Raw genomic sequence first — 17,177 nt, 5'->3', positions numbered from 1 at the left:
CCCTGCCGCATAGGCTTACAATCTAATAAAATCATAGTAAAACAATAAGGAGGGGAAGAGAATGCAAACAGGTACAGGGTAGGGTAAGCAGGCACAGGGTAGGGTAAAACTAACAGTAGAAAGTAACAGTAGAAGTCTGCACAACATCACAGATTAATCATCACAGTTAGAGCTTACATAGGAGTGGAGTTCAGACAAATGCCTCCTCCTGCACCTTCACAGAACATCTGAAGGGAGCAGGGAGTCATCATGGGTCAATGTGGGCTAATTATTGATTTACCCTTAGTACCGGGTTCATAAATAAACAGAATTAACTTATCCTTCCCACAGTTTCTGATATTCAATCGCAAGTGTCATTGTTTACGTTGACAAAATGGCACCATCCACACACAAGAGGGAACAGACTTGGGGAAATTCCAAGCTTTGCAGATGAAGAAAAAAGCTTTAGGGGAAAATTCTAAAAGGAATGGGGAGATGTCCTACACACACATGTATGTACACACGCACGCACGCATACACACACCCCATAATAAAATAACCACTGAGCATGCTCAGTGGCCATGGAATGCTAACTGGCTGTTGGGAGAGGGGAATGGAAAAGCAGTTGGGAGGGGGGATAGAATAGAGTATCCCAGAGGAGGGCACTGAGCAGGAAAACTCCACACTGTAACATTTTTTTGCACTTTCCAATTGTTATGTTCTAATAGGAAGCATGTACACAAATTAGCATATATATCCATGTGGACCTCCTCAAGTGCAAGTGTCAGTTCTTCATTCTGTAGGCATCTGCCTTGACCTTCATGGTTGGAGTAGTATGATCCAATGACTCCTGTCTATGACTTCTCTATCTTATTGGACAGTTCCATTATTTTTTGTTGTGTGTCATTTATCAGGAATCGATGGCTGGATTGCTAAATTCAAATGTTTCCTCATATATGTGTATGCCAGTTTTCAGGATTTGCACCAGGATTTATTCCAAGATCAAGCCAAAGCTCTTTTTGGAAGGATGATGACGCAGGAAGCAAATGTATTCTATTGTGTGTTTGCGTCTGTATCGTTTATTTTAACATATTTGCTAATGAACATCTGTAGTGTAAAAATAGTGCTGGTGATTCGTTTTCAGGGAAAGAAACAAATTTGGCTTTCATAAAGTATACTGAGATTTGCTAGGGATAGATTTACCCTTTCATAGAGGATGAGGCATGTCTGGTGGCTGATACTGCTGTGAACATACCTAAGTAGGTCAAGAGTATTCTCTGCATCTGAAAACTGGTGTGATCACTGTAGTTGAGCAAATCTTAGGGAAAAAGGCATTTCTGAACCACAGAATTGTAAGGGATCTTAAAACTCATATAGTCCAACCCTCTGCCAATGCTGGAGATCTGCAGGTATTGAGCACTGCTTGCTGTCCAGTTCTGCTTAACAGCCTCCAATGAAGGAAAGTCCACTTTTTGAGCAGTGGAGGCTGGTGGCTCCAATGTCAGTGAGGAGGTGAATCCGCTCTGGGTTTCAGTCCGAACTCTAAAGGGCTATCCAAGGTATTCCATACTTTGAATAGCTGCTTTTAGAGTTCTGACTGGTTCTGACTGAAACCCAGAGTGCATTCACTGTCCCACTGACATTGGAGCCACCAGGCTCCACTGTTTATGAGGCAGTTTGCTCCATTGTCAACTAGCTTTGACTATCAGGGATTTATTGCTAATGATTGGTCAAAATCCCCCATCTTATAATTTGAGCATGTTGGTGCAGCTCTTACCCTCTGGGACAACCAAAGACAAATTCATTCAATAATAATAATAATAATAATAATAATAATAATAATAATTCAATTTATATCCTGTCTATATACAGAAAACCCTAGGGGGCAATAAATACATAAATACATTTATTTATGTATGTATTTATTATTTTACTTCATAAATGTATAGACCAGTTAACACAACAGAAATCAGCTCAAATCAGTGTACAACACAAATCTTGGTACTTGAAGGAGTGCCTCTCCCTATATACACCTGCCCAAGATTTGAGATCTGTTGGATGAGCCCTCCTTTGCGTCCCACCAACATGAGACATACACTATGGTGGGACGTGAGAGAGGGCCTTCTCTGCTGTGGCACCCCGGCTGTGAAATGCCCTCTCCTTGGAGGCCCAACTGGCACTGGCTTTATTTCGGCCCCAAGTTAAAACATTTTTTAAAAAAATCAAAGCCTTTAAGAGCTCAATTCCCCATGGTGACACATAGTTTTAATTGATTTTAATTGTTCTACTGCTTTTTTAAAAAATTCTGTTTGTTAATGATTTAATGGATTTTTAGCTGTGTAAATTATTTATGTTTATATTATTCTGATTTTATCTGTATGCCTCCCTGAGATCCCAGTGCTAATAGGGCGGGATACAAATGTTTTAAGAAATAAATAATAAATAAGTGGCATACTCACCCAACAACAACAACAAAAAGCTGGGGAAAGGAGTGTTCTTAACATGGGGCTAAAACACATGCTCATTAATGCATGCCTCATTTCTGGGGCAGAGTATTCCAGAGGCTGGCTGTGGAATGCTGGGAGCTGTCTGAAATTGCATAGGGTTGTGCGTTGCCACCATATGAATCCAGGGAGCATGTGGGGGCCCCAAAGAGCCTCCCCCAATGACCAATGGGAGTAGGCGGGAGTGCAAGGGATGAGGCAGTCTATGAGCTACCCTGGTCCTAAGTTGTTTAGGGCTTTGTATACTAGTACCAACTAGGAATGTCAGAGGAATCCATTGGGCTTGATGAACTTTGGTTGGCTTGGCCCCCTCTCCACTCTTTGTTCCATTTCCTGTTAACAAACCCGACTTGGTCAGCAGAGAGTCAGGCTGGTCAGCAGATTTTCTGTATTTTTCAATTTGTGTGAAGTACATTTGCAAGTTGTGCAAATCTCTATTTGCACGAATTGCAGCCCGACCCAACAAAAGTGTAATTTGCGCAAATTTGGCTGTAATTTGTGCAAATTGCTTAGAAATTTGGGCAAAGCGTAGAACCTTCCAACAAATAAATATACTTCTTTTGCAAAATTCCCAGAAAATCCACAAACTGGCCCGACTTGCTGTAGATCAAATTGGTCATCACATCAGGAACCGAAATGAAGACTGAGCCTAGGAAAACATGTTGAACCCCACCCCCAAAATGGATTTCTCCGATATCCCTAAGCTGCATCTGAAAATTCCTCAGCTTTCCTCCAACAAAATGCCATCAGGGGACATGGCCACACCCTGCTCCGTGACACCATCAGGCCTGCAGAAGACCCGGTGTGTGGGGTGTTCATCCGGCCTAACACTGAAATCTGGTTTCCCCCTCTGGATTTATACTCTTTTCTTTTTGTAAATGAAATATATCCAGGGAAGCTTACACAAAGAGATTACACAGCACAAAGCAATGAATTTGTCTCTTGGAAGTAGGCTGCCCAAAAGAGACATCATGCTAACGTTCAAGCCTCTTCTCATCTCTCCTGTATTCATAGTGCTACTGTGGCTGCTACTAGCTTAGAGGGCAGATGGCAAACGCAAGGGAAATAGCAACCCATCTACCCATCCTGGAAGTACACTCCCGGGAAGCACAGCATGTAACTGTCAATTGCTGTAAGCTGCCTTGTAAGAACAAAAATTAAGTCAACCATTGTTAAAAAATACTAGAAATGAATTTTGAGTGTCAGATGGTTCATTGGTCTCTCTAGCGTAGTATTGGTCTCTCTAGCTCAGTATCCAATGTCTAGAGGACAGTATCCTGTACCTTAGGTCTCCCTAACTGGAGATGCCAGTGTAGCTTCCAAATCACAGGAAGTACTGGTTCCTCTCTATTTGGCCCTGGTCAGGCCTCATCTAGAGTATTGCGTCCAGGTCTGGGCTCCACAATTCAAGAAGGATGCAGACAAGCTGAAGCGTGTCCAGAGGAGGGCAACCAGGATGATCAGGGGTCTGGAAACAAAGCCCTATGAAGAGAGACTGAAAGAACTGGGCATGTTTAGCCTGGAGAAGAGAAGGTTGAGGGGAGACATGATAGCACCCTTCAAATACTTAAAATGTTGTCACACAGAGGAGGGCCAGGATCTCTTCTCGATCCTCCCAGAGTGCAGGACATGGAATAACGGGCTCAAGTTACAGGAAGCCAGATTCCAGCTGGACATCAGGAAAAACTTCCTGAGTGTTAGAGCAGTATGACAATGGAACCAGTTACCTAGGGAGGTTGTGGTCTCTCCCACCCTAGAGGCATTCAAGAGGCAGCTGGACTACCATCTGTCAGGTATGCTTTAGGGTGGATTCCTGAATTGAGCAGGGGGTTGGGCTCGATGGCCTTGTAGGCCCCTTCAAATTCTGCTATTTTATTATTCTATGATTCTATGAACCAGGGACCTTCTGCATGCAAGACATGTGCTCTCCAACTGAGCAACAGTGCCTTAAAGCCACCATTGTTGTAAGATTGAAGACATTAATGCAGAACCTCTAGCCTGTAGGTCTAATCCTGAGGCTCAACCTCTGGCCCACAGTAGGTTGTGCCCCCACCATGGGTCCTCTGGCCTGCCCCCTCCACAACCCCAGCCCCACCCCTGGTGAGCTCTGGTGATGCTCACTGGTGGACTCCCAGGACCCTATATTTGCCCAGAATATATATTTTATTCAATAATTGCCCAATATTTCAGTACAGTAAAACTGTAATTTTGATCTGGCTCCAACTGCGTTGAATAAATAAGTCATGCCAAAGTGCTAGTTCGTCACCCCATTAGTGTTGTAGTTTCTCCCTCTTCCATACTACTAGAACCCAATGGGGTCATTCCATGAAGCTGATGGGTGGGAGATTCAGGACAGATCAAAATAAGTCCTTCTTCACACAGTGCATAAACTATGGAAGTGATAGCCACCAATTTGGATGGCTTTAAAGGGAGGGGTAGACACATTCCTGGAGGAGAAGGCTATCAATGGTTACTGGTCATGATGGCTATACGCTACCTCCAGGATCAGAGACAGTATGATTATGTGTACACCAGTTGCTGGGGAACACGGGCGGGAGGGTGCTGTTGCACTCATGTCCTGGTTGTGCGTTTCCTTTGGGTATCTGGTCGGCCGCTGTGTGAACAGAATCCTGGACTAGATAGACCCTTGTCTGATCCAGCACGGCTCTTCTTATGTTCCAATGTTCTTATGACACTGACTGGCAGTAGCCAGGCCTTAGGGTCTCATAATATATACATCTTTATATATTTATCTTTATATACATCTTCCAGGAAGACTATCTAATAGGGATGTGCTCCGCTTCTAATCAGACTGGCGAATTAGAAGCGGAGCGGTGTGCTTCGCCTCCCCTTAAGGAGGAGGCGAAGAGGATTGGGGGACCGGCAGAGCGTGGCGAAGACGATCGAGGTGAAGGCGGATCCTTCGCCTCGATCCGGAGCTTCGCCGGAAAGGTAAGTGGGGTTTACCGGGCCCTGCCGCTGTCGCTGTCGCCCATGCGGCGACAACGACAGGGCCTGGTAAACCCCCCCTCCTCTCCCTTACCTGCCTCCGTCCGCGGTCCGTTGGCTTCTTCAATTGAGCCCGCGGTTCAACCAGGAAGTCTAGGCCGCACTTGCGGCCCAGACTTCCTGGCTGAACCGCGGGCTCAATTGAAGAAGCCAACGGACTGCGGACGGAGGCAGGTAAGACCCCCCTCCCCCTTGGTCCCTTACCCGGCTCTACGGGCGGCGACGGCGGCAGGGCCTGGTAACCCCCCCCGCCCTCCTCTCCCGGCCTTACCTTGCACCACTCCCCTCCACTGCGAAGCTCCGATTCGGAGCCGGAGCTCCGCGGCGAAGAGGAGCGGAGTATGGGCGGAGCGGGCCAATCTGAAATTTTCGGATCAGCCCGCGGGGCGGAGCGGGGGGTCCGTGCACACCCCTACTATCTAACACTGTTTAACCTCAAGCACCCCCTCCCTTTCACTACCCTTCCCACTATAATGTAAAACGTTTTTTTCTCTTTATTTTTATGGTGTGGGGCCTCTGAATCTTTACATGGCCTCAGCATGTCTTAATCTGGCCCCGGGTTAGACAAATTCCTGCAGGAGAAGGCTATAAATGGCGAATAGTCCTGATGGCTAAGTGCTACCTCCAGTACCAGAGGCAGTATGCCTATGTACACCAATTGCTAAGGAATATGGGTGAGGGTTTGTAGTTAGGGTCTGCCTTGTGGGTTCCCTGGCTGACAGCTGGTTGGCCACTGTGTGAACAAAATACTGGACTAGATGGACCTTCGGTCTGATCCATCCAGGCTTTTCTTATGTTCTTATGTTTTGTTCCTCAAAGCAGTACTTTAATGTGGATCACACTGTTGCCATGTCATAGGAATTGGACTCCTATTTGTGTAGGTGACCTTGTGGACCTATTAGAATATGCTACGTGCCCCATTATAGCAAACCATAGAGCAAACCCTGAGTCTGATCACAGCAGGATATGAAGCATTGGCCAGCAGCGGCAACTAAGTTAAATCCCTTCATTGCTTAGGTCTCAGAAGAATGTATTTTCTGCAGGCGGTGGCTCATATATGTCATGCATCAACGGAGGAAGAGCAGATTTGTATCTTGTGCAGTCTGCACAACCTAAATGCTTACAATATCCCCATCCCGAATAGTATACGCCTGCATGCCTTTTGAAAAGGGCAACAGCTCTCCTTTGCCATTGTTTAAGAGGAATGTAGGTTGCATTGGCTAAGGACCGCCACCAGATGGCTCTCCCAAAACCGAATCTGTTGACGCAGGCATTTACTTTGGCTGCTTTTAACCCCATTTCCCCTCTCCCCAAAGTGTAGAAGTATTTCTCAGAAATGGTATACACGTGACAGAACACTCACTGTGGCCTAAATTAAAAGATCCATTTTTAAAGGCTAATACACTGCACAAATGTCCACTTTTGTGCTGTTTCCTTTGTTCTGCACTTGCTAGAACAATATGTGACTCCACCACGAAGCCTTTTAAGCAGTTTAAAAAACAAACAAACCCTCCAGCCGAGGCATCCATCCTACCTTGTTTAGTTGAAGGCAATTATATCGTGCATTTGCATTTCCTGGATGTTAGGATACCAAATGAAGCAAGCAATATTCAGTATCATTGTGTCTCTCTAGGAAGAGTGGATTTGGGGGAAGGAGGGGTTTTCAGAGATCATGAAAGGGGTGGTGGAATTCTCCTACTCTCATAATATTAGAAGCCAGGGTCATCCCATGAAACTGATTGATGGGATATTCAGGACAGATGAAAAGCAGTACTTTTTTCGCACAGTTGAACTATGGAATTCACTTCCAGAAGTCATAGTGATGGCCACCACTTTTGGATGGCTTTAAAAGGGGACTGACAAATTCATGGAGGATAGGGGTAACAGTGGCTGCTATTCCTGAGGGCTCTGTGCTACCTTCAGGATAAGAGGCAGGATGTCTATGTACCCCAGATGCTGGGGAACATGGGCAGGAGGGTGCTGTTGCGCTCATGACCTGCTTGTGGGCTTCCCTAACCCTGATGCTATGTGAAGAGAAATTAGACTAGATGGGCCCCTGGTCTGATCCAGCATGGTTCTATTATTATTATTAGTATTAGTATTAGTATTAGTATTTGAGATAATACAGAGACAGTGTTATATGTTAATTCCCCAATAAACTTTGGTTGCATTCGAACCACTACTTATCGAGGATGGGCACACGCACACACTGGGGGCCATTAAGACCCAACACCCAGCTCAAGATGAAGAACTTCATAGAAGTAGCCGAAAGAAGCAGTCAGCAGAAAAGAGTATCACATACCCAGTGCTCATGGATAAGGGAGATGCATGTGAGAAGTAGAAAGTGTCAGGTACAGAGAAGGATGTGAAAGTTTGCAGCCGCCGAGTTTGAAGTGTCAAGAGGCTGCAGGGAAAGGTAAAATGGATAATATACACAGTTGCCAGTGCCAGTCAGATTTATATTCCTCAGAGAATCTGACCTCTGCTACAGATGCTCCTTGTTAAGACCATCAGAGAGCATGCTCTTGCTCCTAACACAGGTCTTTATTTTCAGAAATGGTGGGATGTTATTTGGGAAATTGGCTAACTATGAGAAATATTTCTTGTTAAAATTTAGAAATGGTGAAACACTTCCCCAGTCTCCTTTCTTTTCACTAGATAGACTTTTCAGCCCATCTAGTGAGGGCACTTTGGAGGGGGGGAGAGGAGGCTGGAGGAGGGTCAAGATAAATCATATCCTGACCTTTTTGGTCTCCTCCCCTCCCAGCCCACTGAAATGCCCCCTTTCCTCCCGAGGTTGATTCTCCAACCTTGGAGAGGCAGCTGGCACAATTCTCTCTGTACCAGCTGCTACGGACTGGGGGGTTGGATCTCCAATTTCCCCCTTCCGAGGTTGGAGCACTGGAACATATTTTTCCAAGCCATCCCACTCACCCAGGGACCATAAGATGGCTTTCTAAGCCTGTTAAATTCCCAAAGTCAAAATGGTCTTAGAATGAAATTTCTGTTGACCACCGTTGCTAAAATCATTCCTGTAAAGCAACACAAACAACCTCACCCACACAAAGTGTGAACAGCCAACATAGTTTGTACTTCCTTATTTTTAATTTAGCTATTTTCCCCCAATTTTTAAAAAAGCAAAGATGAACTGAAGAAACAATAAAAAAAATATAATTGGCTCCTATAAGATGTTGGGCGGAGAAGCTGAGGATTCAAAGCAAAGCTAAAAAAGAAAGAAACGGTGATGTATATAAATAGAGGTGTTGAACACAAGCTGTTTTGAGTTATTTAGCACAAGATGAGGAGCGGATGAGCTCATTCAGGAAATAGTGGGTCTGATCCCTTTCTAATACTCATGAATCACAGTGTTGTCACTCTTCCCCTTATGCCTATTGTTTCACCCACATCCCTTTGGAAGGGAGGAAACTGCCATCCACCAGGTCAGGTACTTTGTACGCCTGGCCTAGTACTGGCAGCATCTTGCCATGGTCTCACACACTGGGTCTTTCTTCTCCCTTGTTACCCAGGGCACGTCTACACCAGCCCTTTTTTCTCAGGGTCATCCCTGGATCATCCCTGTGCATCCAAGCAGGTAAGTCCGGATCCTCCTCCCTCCCTCCCTCCCTCCCTCCCTCTACACCTGTAAGGTGTAGACATGCGCCTAATCCTTTTAGCTACAGATACCTGAGATTGAACATGGACCTTCTGTATGTAAAATATGTGGTATACCACTAAGCTCTGCTTCCTCCTTGTTTTCCAACAGCCCTGTACCCCAGGACATAGACAACTCAGTGCCCTCCAAATATTTTGGACCAAAGCTCCCATAATCCCTGAACATTGTCCATGCTGGCTGGGCCTGATGGGAGTTGTAGTCCAAAACATCTGAAGGGTATCAGGTTGCCTACCCCTGATTTACCCTGTATTACACACCTACCGGGGCTGTTCTCAGAATACATTAGCTCACATTGTGGTTGACTGTGAGTTGTTGTTGAAATGTGAGTTTTTTGTTGAACCATGGCTTAATGTGTTGTCTGTACCCAGGATGTCTTCCCACAGGGCGGCTTGTTAACCACCGGGAACAACCCAACAACAAAGCATGACTTCTCAAGCTGGTTTGTTCAAGACAAATAAGCCAGACTGCAGGGTTAGCAGCAAGCCACCCTGCAGAAAAATGCCCTCAGTTCAGACAGCACACTAATCCACAGTTCAACATGAACCCACATTCAGCCACTGAGTGTTGGTTAGCTTGTTGTGGGAACCCAGTCACGAACTCCTTCGCTGCCTGCCTGTCAAATTCACAATTAATTAATTCTTCCTTGAAAAATTGTGCTAAAAAATGTCAACAACAAATTGAAATTTTGAATTTATTTTCATTTCAATTAATGTGACTTTTCTCTTTAAATATCCCCAGAGGGTGGGTGGGAGGTGTAAAAGCCCTCTCTCACTCTGCACTGGTTTATGATTCAATTTGCAACCTTGCTGCCAATCACAGAGTTACCTGCTCACATGATCAATATAGCCCACAGTGGGCTGTAGCATGTGCAGGCAGTTTTTGAATATTCAAGCTCATCATGTCATCTGAACCTGGGTGGCAGGAGTTGTACAAGAACAGGCCATGGTTTATATATGAAGGTTGCTTAACCCTCGGTAAACCCCTGCCACCTGAGTTTGGACAACACAACAAGCCATGGTTTGAATATTCAAAATGGCTGCCTGTCTGAAGCGAAGCCAACATGGCTTATTAGGGTGACCATATGAAAAGGAGGACAGGGCGCCTGTATCTCCAACAGTTGGATAGAAAAGGGAATTTCAGCAGGTGTCATTTGTATATATGGAGAACCTGGTGAAATTCCCTCTTCATCACAACAGTTAAAGTGCAGGAGCTATACTAGAATGACCAGATACAAAATAGGGCAGGGCACCTGCAGCTTTAACTGCTGTGATGAAGAGGAAATTTCACCAGGTTCTCCATATATACAAATGACACCTGCTGAAATTTCCTTTTCTATCCAACTGTTAAAGATACAGGCGCCCTGTCCTCCTTTCCATATGGTCACCCTAGGCTGTTTGATCATGCAAACCTGCTCAAAGTATCAAGGATTAAATATAGTTCTGCCTTAGGAGGGCAATAAAAGAAACATGCTGATCTCTTGTAGAAACCTTGTCCATTTAGTCTAAACATGGTGAGGATCTTCCTCACCCCCACCCCACCCCACCGGGTGAAAAATCAAGGAACCTTGTGTAACCTTCTCCTCTTTTTCCTACAATGGCAGGATAAAGTTAGGGATAAATAACAAGCTAGACCCAGAGATAATGATCCACATGCATTTACAGACACTTTTGGATGACACTGTATCCTCTAAACCCTCAGAAGCAGCAGTACAGGTACACACAGTTCTACTTGCCAGAGCCAGTGTGGTCTGGTGGGTAGAGTGTTGGACTCTGTAATGAAGCCAACAGGGCTTTCTGACATGTGCTGCAGCAAGGTTTTGTGAGATGCACACTCCTAAACAGGAACTTGATTAAGATTCCCTCCCTCTACGTTTCTTAGTACATCTGACCACCTGGACTGGGACATTTTTGCACAGGACTCAGGCAAAATAGAGAGGCAGTGTGGCGAAGGGGTTAGATTAGTGGACTGGGACTTGGGAGATCCAGGTTCTAGTCCCCACTCAGTTATGAAGCTCACTGGGTGATTTTGGGCCAGTCATTGGCTCTCAGCCTAACCTACCTCACAGGGCTGAAAGACCATGTCTTGGATTCCTTGCAAAAGAAAAAAGGTGGGATATAAATATAATAAATAAAAAATAAATAATTAAAATCTCACCTCTAATGAGGCCTCTTCTGTGTCCGTACAGATGATGAAACAGGCCCTTTTTGCTCATCACCATTTGGGAGGAGATCTATCTCTAGATGTCTTTTCCAAAGTTCCACTCGAACATGCCCTAAGAAAGTCGAAACTACCTGAAGGCAGGACAGACGTGTACATCTTGCGACCACCATGCTGAACGCAGACCACCATTTAAGCGCAGTGGCTCACCAGCCCAGGAGCTCCCGATTTTGCTTCCTGACAAGGAATGCAAGAACAGGGCAGCACTCTAGCGCCTGGCAGGCCACAATATAGGGCAATGCACGGGATACATATGGCTCGGTGATTCACAAGTTGTGTAAAAGAAAGTGGAAACTCCTGCCACAATTAGCAATACACTTGACAGCGTGCACCAATTCATATACGCAAAGAAAAAAAATTCCAGTGCCTCCTTTTTTATTTCTTCACTTTCCTAAGCCAAACTGTCCAAGGTTTAAAAGAGCTCCCTCACAAAAGTCTCCCTCTCGCTCTGGTACTGGAAGCAGGCCTGCAATTTCACCAGCAATGTGTGCAACTGCAGCAACAAAAACCTAAGCAGGAGGCCATAGAACTACGAAAGACCTACTGAGCATGCGCAGTGGCAAGGTGCTGATTCCAGACTGCTTTTCTAAGCAGGGTTCCATGTATCCATCTAATGCAGGGGTGGGCAACCTAGTGCTCCCCAAATGTTTTTTGATGATGACGCCCACAATCTCTAACCATTGACCATGCGGGGCTTTGGCTGGCGGAAATTGCCCCAAACATCTCGAGGGCCCTCCAAAATATCTGGAGGGCACGGGGTTGCCTAACCCTGAACTAAGAAGTACCTGCTTGGGGAGGTTTTAGAGGCAGGTCTGACATTTAGGAATCTTTTGCTCAGATCGCTCTTTCCTCTTGCCCTTTCTGCTCCAACACGTCTCCTCTTGATGCTTTGAAGAGCATGGATTGCTCCCTCTCTCCTTGCCCTCCCCTTTCCCTCACCGCTTCATTCACACCTTCTCATTTGTATGTGACAAGCTAGCAAGAACTTACGTTTTGAAAACAGGCACTTATGATTCACCTGGTGCTCAGCAAAGCACTCCAAAAGCACTTTTCTTCTGCTCATGAAACAAGCTCCCCCACCCTCTCACCCCTGCCTTTATCCCAGATTTTACTCAAACACATTGGAATTGATTCGTGTTTACTGAATCATTTCCCCAGATTTTACTCAAACATGTTGGAATAGCTGCGGATTCCTAGAACCTCCTCACTGTGACTTAAAGCTCCATCACACCGGGGGTTAACATGCTCCCTATCTTCGCTGCTCTGCCCATGTTTTCCTTCCTCAGTTACTTCCTCTTTTCAAAAGAGGAAGTACAGAACAAGCACGAGGCCCATTGAGTCTGCTGTTCTAATGGCGCTGCTTCTCCTGCACACACCAGGAGATAGCAGAGATTTTGTGTTTAAAAATACATCGGACTTAACCAGGTTTTTTTTTTTTGTCATGAAAGGAAGGCCAGAAGGCGTGCGGGAGGCAGACAACGTCATGCGAGGGACCTGAGCAAACTCCATGAGTGCCCAGTAATGGGCATGCAATAAAACGCTCGTCAGATGGAGCTCTTAGATTCCATCAGAACATTTTCTTTATGATGGTGCTCCTTAGAATGAGAGCTCTCAGCCCACCACTTTCAGAGCCACCGCTGAGAAATTATGGGTAAGAACACAGTTCCTTTCTTCTTATATATTGTTTTTGAACTTTTCTATTGTCTGAGTTGTGAAGAACTAAAATGTTCAGTTATAATTTTGCAGAGGTTCTTCCCCGCCCCCGCCCCCCCCCCCCCCCCCGCTTTCTGGACATTTCTTTTATGCAGAAAGGCACTTTTAATTTGGGGGTGGGGTAGATGGGGGGCAGGACAGGGTTGAAGTATGTAATTCATGAAACAAACCAATTCGTCAATAAAATATTTCCCCATTTTTTTAATGGCTCTGGTTATCCGACACTGCAGTGCTTCAGACTCCAACATAGAGATTCAAGTGCTCATAGAAACTTGCGCTGTGATGGGAGCGGTGCTGCTCAGAGGTCTCCAGCAGCAAATCACATAGGAAGCTGCCTTATACTGAGACAGACATGGGTCATCTAGCCCAGTATTGTCGGCACTGACTGGCAGCAGCTTTCCAGGGTTTCAGGCAGGATTCTTTCCTTGCCCTACCTGGAGAAGCCAGGGATTGAACCGGGGCCTTCTGCATTCAAAGCATGGACTCAACCACCAAGTTATGGCTCCATCCATCTTGGTTGGCTCTGCTGGACATAAGCAAAGCTGGACCAGATAGAACAGAGAAACATCATTACATCCACCAAATGCATGCTGGGACCAACAGGTTTTTTTCTGGGTGGGGAAGATTCCAAAAATGGAGCAGAGACACCCAAGTGGAGCATCAGCAGATCTTTCGGAGGTTCTGAGGTGGGTACAACAATGCTCTGAATTAGGGGTGTGCACGAACCCCCCGCTCCGCCCCGTGGGCCGATCCGAAAATTTCGGATCGGCCCGCTCCGCGCCGCTCCGCCCATACTCCGCTCCTCTTCGCCGCGGAGCTCCGGCTCCGAATCGGAGCTCCGCAGTGGAGGGGAGTGGCGCCAGGTAAGGCCGGGAGAGGAGGGCGGGCCTAGACTTCCTGGTTGAACCGCGGGCTCAATTGAAGAAGCCGACGGACCGCGGATGGACGCAGGAAAGGGAGAGGAGGGTTTTTTTTACCGGGCCCTGCCACTGTCGCCGCAGCAGGAACTTTGTGTAACAAAATGGTTAACAGAATGCATTAACCTTAGGTTCCTGTTCCGGTCTGAGGAGGGAGGACACCTTGCTCCGAGCTCTCGGAACTACCAACAATTATTTTAGTATTCTTTTTTTTAACTCGACCGATTTTAGCTCTCTTTTTTCTTACAAGCCTTGAACATTTTATCTTGTATTTTAAAACCAAAGCAAAAAAAAAAAAAAAAACTGGCAGCCTCTCAGAAAGAGGAAGGCTGTGCGGTATTTTGACCTCCTCTGTTTCTATATAGCAGAGTTGTTGTTTTTAACTTTTTAACTTTTTTAATGTTTTACTTGCTGCTGTGGAGCCGTGGAATTTTAATCTTCTGTACCTGAAGCTGGGCTGAAGCTGGGCTGTTCTCTAACAAGTAAGGAGCGGCAAATAGAGGGTTCCCCGGCTGTTTTGACTCCCTTGGATATCTCTAGAGAAGCTCCCCCGCATACCAAACCTCTCAGGCTGCATCGAGGAGGTAGAAGAACCAAACAAGAATCAAAGAATTAAACATGAAATAAGAGAGACAGGAACTTGGAATTAAAAGAAGTAAGTCATCAAAGAACCAAAGAATTAAGAAATTAAGAAACAAAGAAGAAGGAAGGAAACGGATAAAAAGGCAGAAGCAAAACAAACAAACAAAACAAAATATTTGATTACCAGTAACTACGCTATACATAAATCCTTGTCGTAAGTGATCCCACTCTCTAGATGCTGATTCCCCCAGGTGTGTTTAATGGCAGGACGTCAAGTCCAATTAGGAGCTAAGTATTGGGAGGTTCCGAAGCATTAAAGTTGTTAATCATCATCTAATCACTAACTCTTAAAGTTAGTGAACTGCCCTCACCTGCTTACAGGGAGACTGCTTTGTCTGTTAGTAAACCAGCTTATCTGCAACTTGGACTGTTTCTTCCTGCTGCCCTTAGAGCTACCGCCATTCAGACGTAACAAAAAGGAATCGCCGAAAATACATTGACCACCAGTTACTGGATATCACTCCTTGTGCCTCACTGGGCTCTTTCCAGCTCCCTGACTGTGTGCAACACGATAAGGAGCACAATGGTCCTCACCAGGGATGGATATAAACAACTAGGTCTGGTCCCAGTGACTGATGATGTGATCTCCTATACTAAAGCCCATAAACAATTAAAAATTACTAACTTCTTTGCCACCAACTCTGAGGAAAATCCCAATCCAACGCCTGAGACAAAGACTCCTGATTTGGAGGTCTTAGACTGGTCCCTGGGTCCTCAGAGTATAATGAGGGTTATGGAGTGGGAAAACCCAGAGGAACGTAGATGCAGTTTAGCCGCAGAACTTGCATCTGTGGGGGCTCCCCTTGCAGAGACTAGACCTACGTCTCACGCATCTGAAACTCCTCAAGGCAGTTCTACAAGTCCTGTCATACCAATCGGCCGGGATGCATTCTCGGACAAGAAACTCGATTCTTCATCTTCATATCGAAACACTCACTCTATCTCTTCTGAAAACAAAGACCTCCACACAGTAGTCAATATGCTTAACAGCCAACATGAGCTGACCAAGAAACTGTTTCTGAATTGGGCTGACGATATATCTTTGATAAAGAAGTTTCTATCAGAATGCAAGGAGCTTCTGACTACTTTAACAGTCTTTGCGCTTGGCAGATCTAAAGAAGGAATCCAGGGCAAGTCAAGTGAAACTGAAATAAGGACTTCTGGAAAAAAATCGACACCAACCTCCAACGTCATATATGTCAGCGGGCTCTCTGCCAAAGATCATCCAAATAGGGAGGTTAATAAAAACACTCACGATATGAAGAGTGATGATGAAGCTGATGTTGATGAAAGTAAAGATAATAACAAAACAGTCAAGCTCAGCGGCAAACGTAAACTCAAAACTTCAAAGGTCCCAATTTGTAACACAAAGAAATCAAAAAATATAAAAACCCTTCCTAGTTCGAGAAGCATACCCAAAATGCAATTTGATAGATTATTTAAGCTATTGGAAGAAAATGAGAATGGAAGGGACAGGAACCCACAGGGAAGCCCCTCGAGATCATGCAAAAAAATTAAAAAAGCAAATAAGGACTCTGCTAATAGGGCCTGCCTGGAACAGAAACCAAATGCTCTTTGCCTTCAAACCCCTGTTTCCATCAAAGATGAGACCCAGGACCCCTGGTCAATCTCACATCTCCCAAAAAAGGTAATACCTATTACCTCAGCGGTATTGGAGTTCAATCCAAACTCGAACTATAACTTAGCTAACAAACCATGGCAGCTTCAGCTTCTGAAACAGAATCTAGTTTTTTCCAATTACCCGAAGCCCAAGGGGTGCTTAGCACAATCGGAGCGTATAATACACCTTATACAGGTTATAACAGCTTGCACCTCACTACAGCTTAACTCAGACTCGGTCCTTAAAGTAGAATATATCTTTTATAACTACCACTCAGCTCGAGCCATTGTAACATTTGTGTCACCCAATATAGCTTCCAGAATCTACAAGGCTAAAGAAACATTCCAAAGGATTGGCATGAGGGTGAGCAGGCATTTTGAGGATGTATCCCCAGTTTTCTCTTTAAGAACCCATTGCTTCCCCAGACTTGCTAACAATGCTCCACCGGTAGGGGAACTGATTGATCTAAATATGTCTGATGATTATCCCCCTACTCTCTACCAATCATTCGAAATTAACCATAGTGTAGGCTTCTCAAATGACAATAACAAAATCGACTGCTTTAAGAAAATTACACCAGACAGTACCAACTCTGTCAACAAGGACCTCTCACCCGAAGAAATTCAGCTAATTGACAGCTATGACGCCCTACCGGTGCAAGAACAACATAAGATTTTACTGAGACTTTCCAACCTTAGAAAGCTCCTTATGCACAATAACCAACACAATACAAAGTGCCTAACGACAATCAGCCCAAAATCCCCTGACCGCTATTCTGTCGTGGAAGCAATTCCAGCAGAGGATCACTGTGATACGTATGAGGGTGCGCATCGAACATGCGATCTGCAGCAACCATATTCCAAGGGAGGCGTGGCTTTGAGCCCCAAGATTGTGATATCAAA

This window comes from Elgaria multicarinata, chromosome 6 (genome assembly GCF_023053635.1).
Source record: "Elgaria multicarinata webbii isolate HBS135686 ecotype San Diego chromosome 6, rElgMul1.1.pri, whole genome shotgun sequence".
In the NCBI taxonomy this organism is placed as follows: domain Eukaryota; kingdom Metazoa; phylum Chordata; class Lepidosauria; order Squamata; family Anguidae; genus Elgaria; species Elgaria multicarinata.
Note: the sequence above shows the minus strand (reverse complement) of the source record.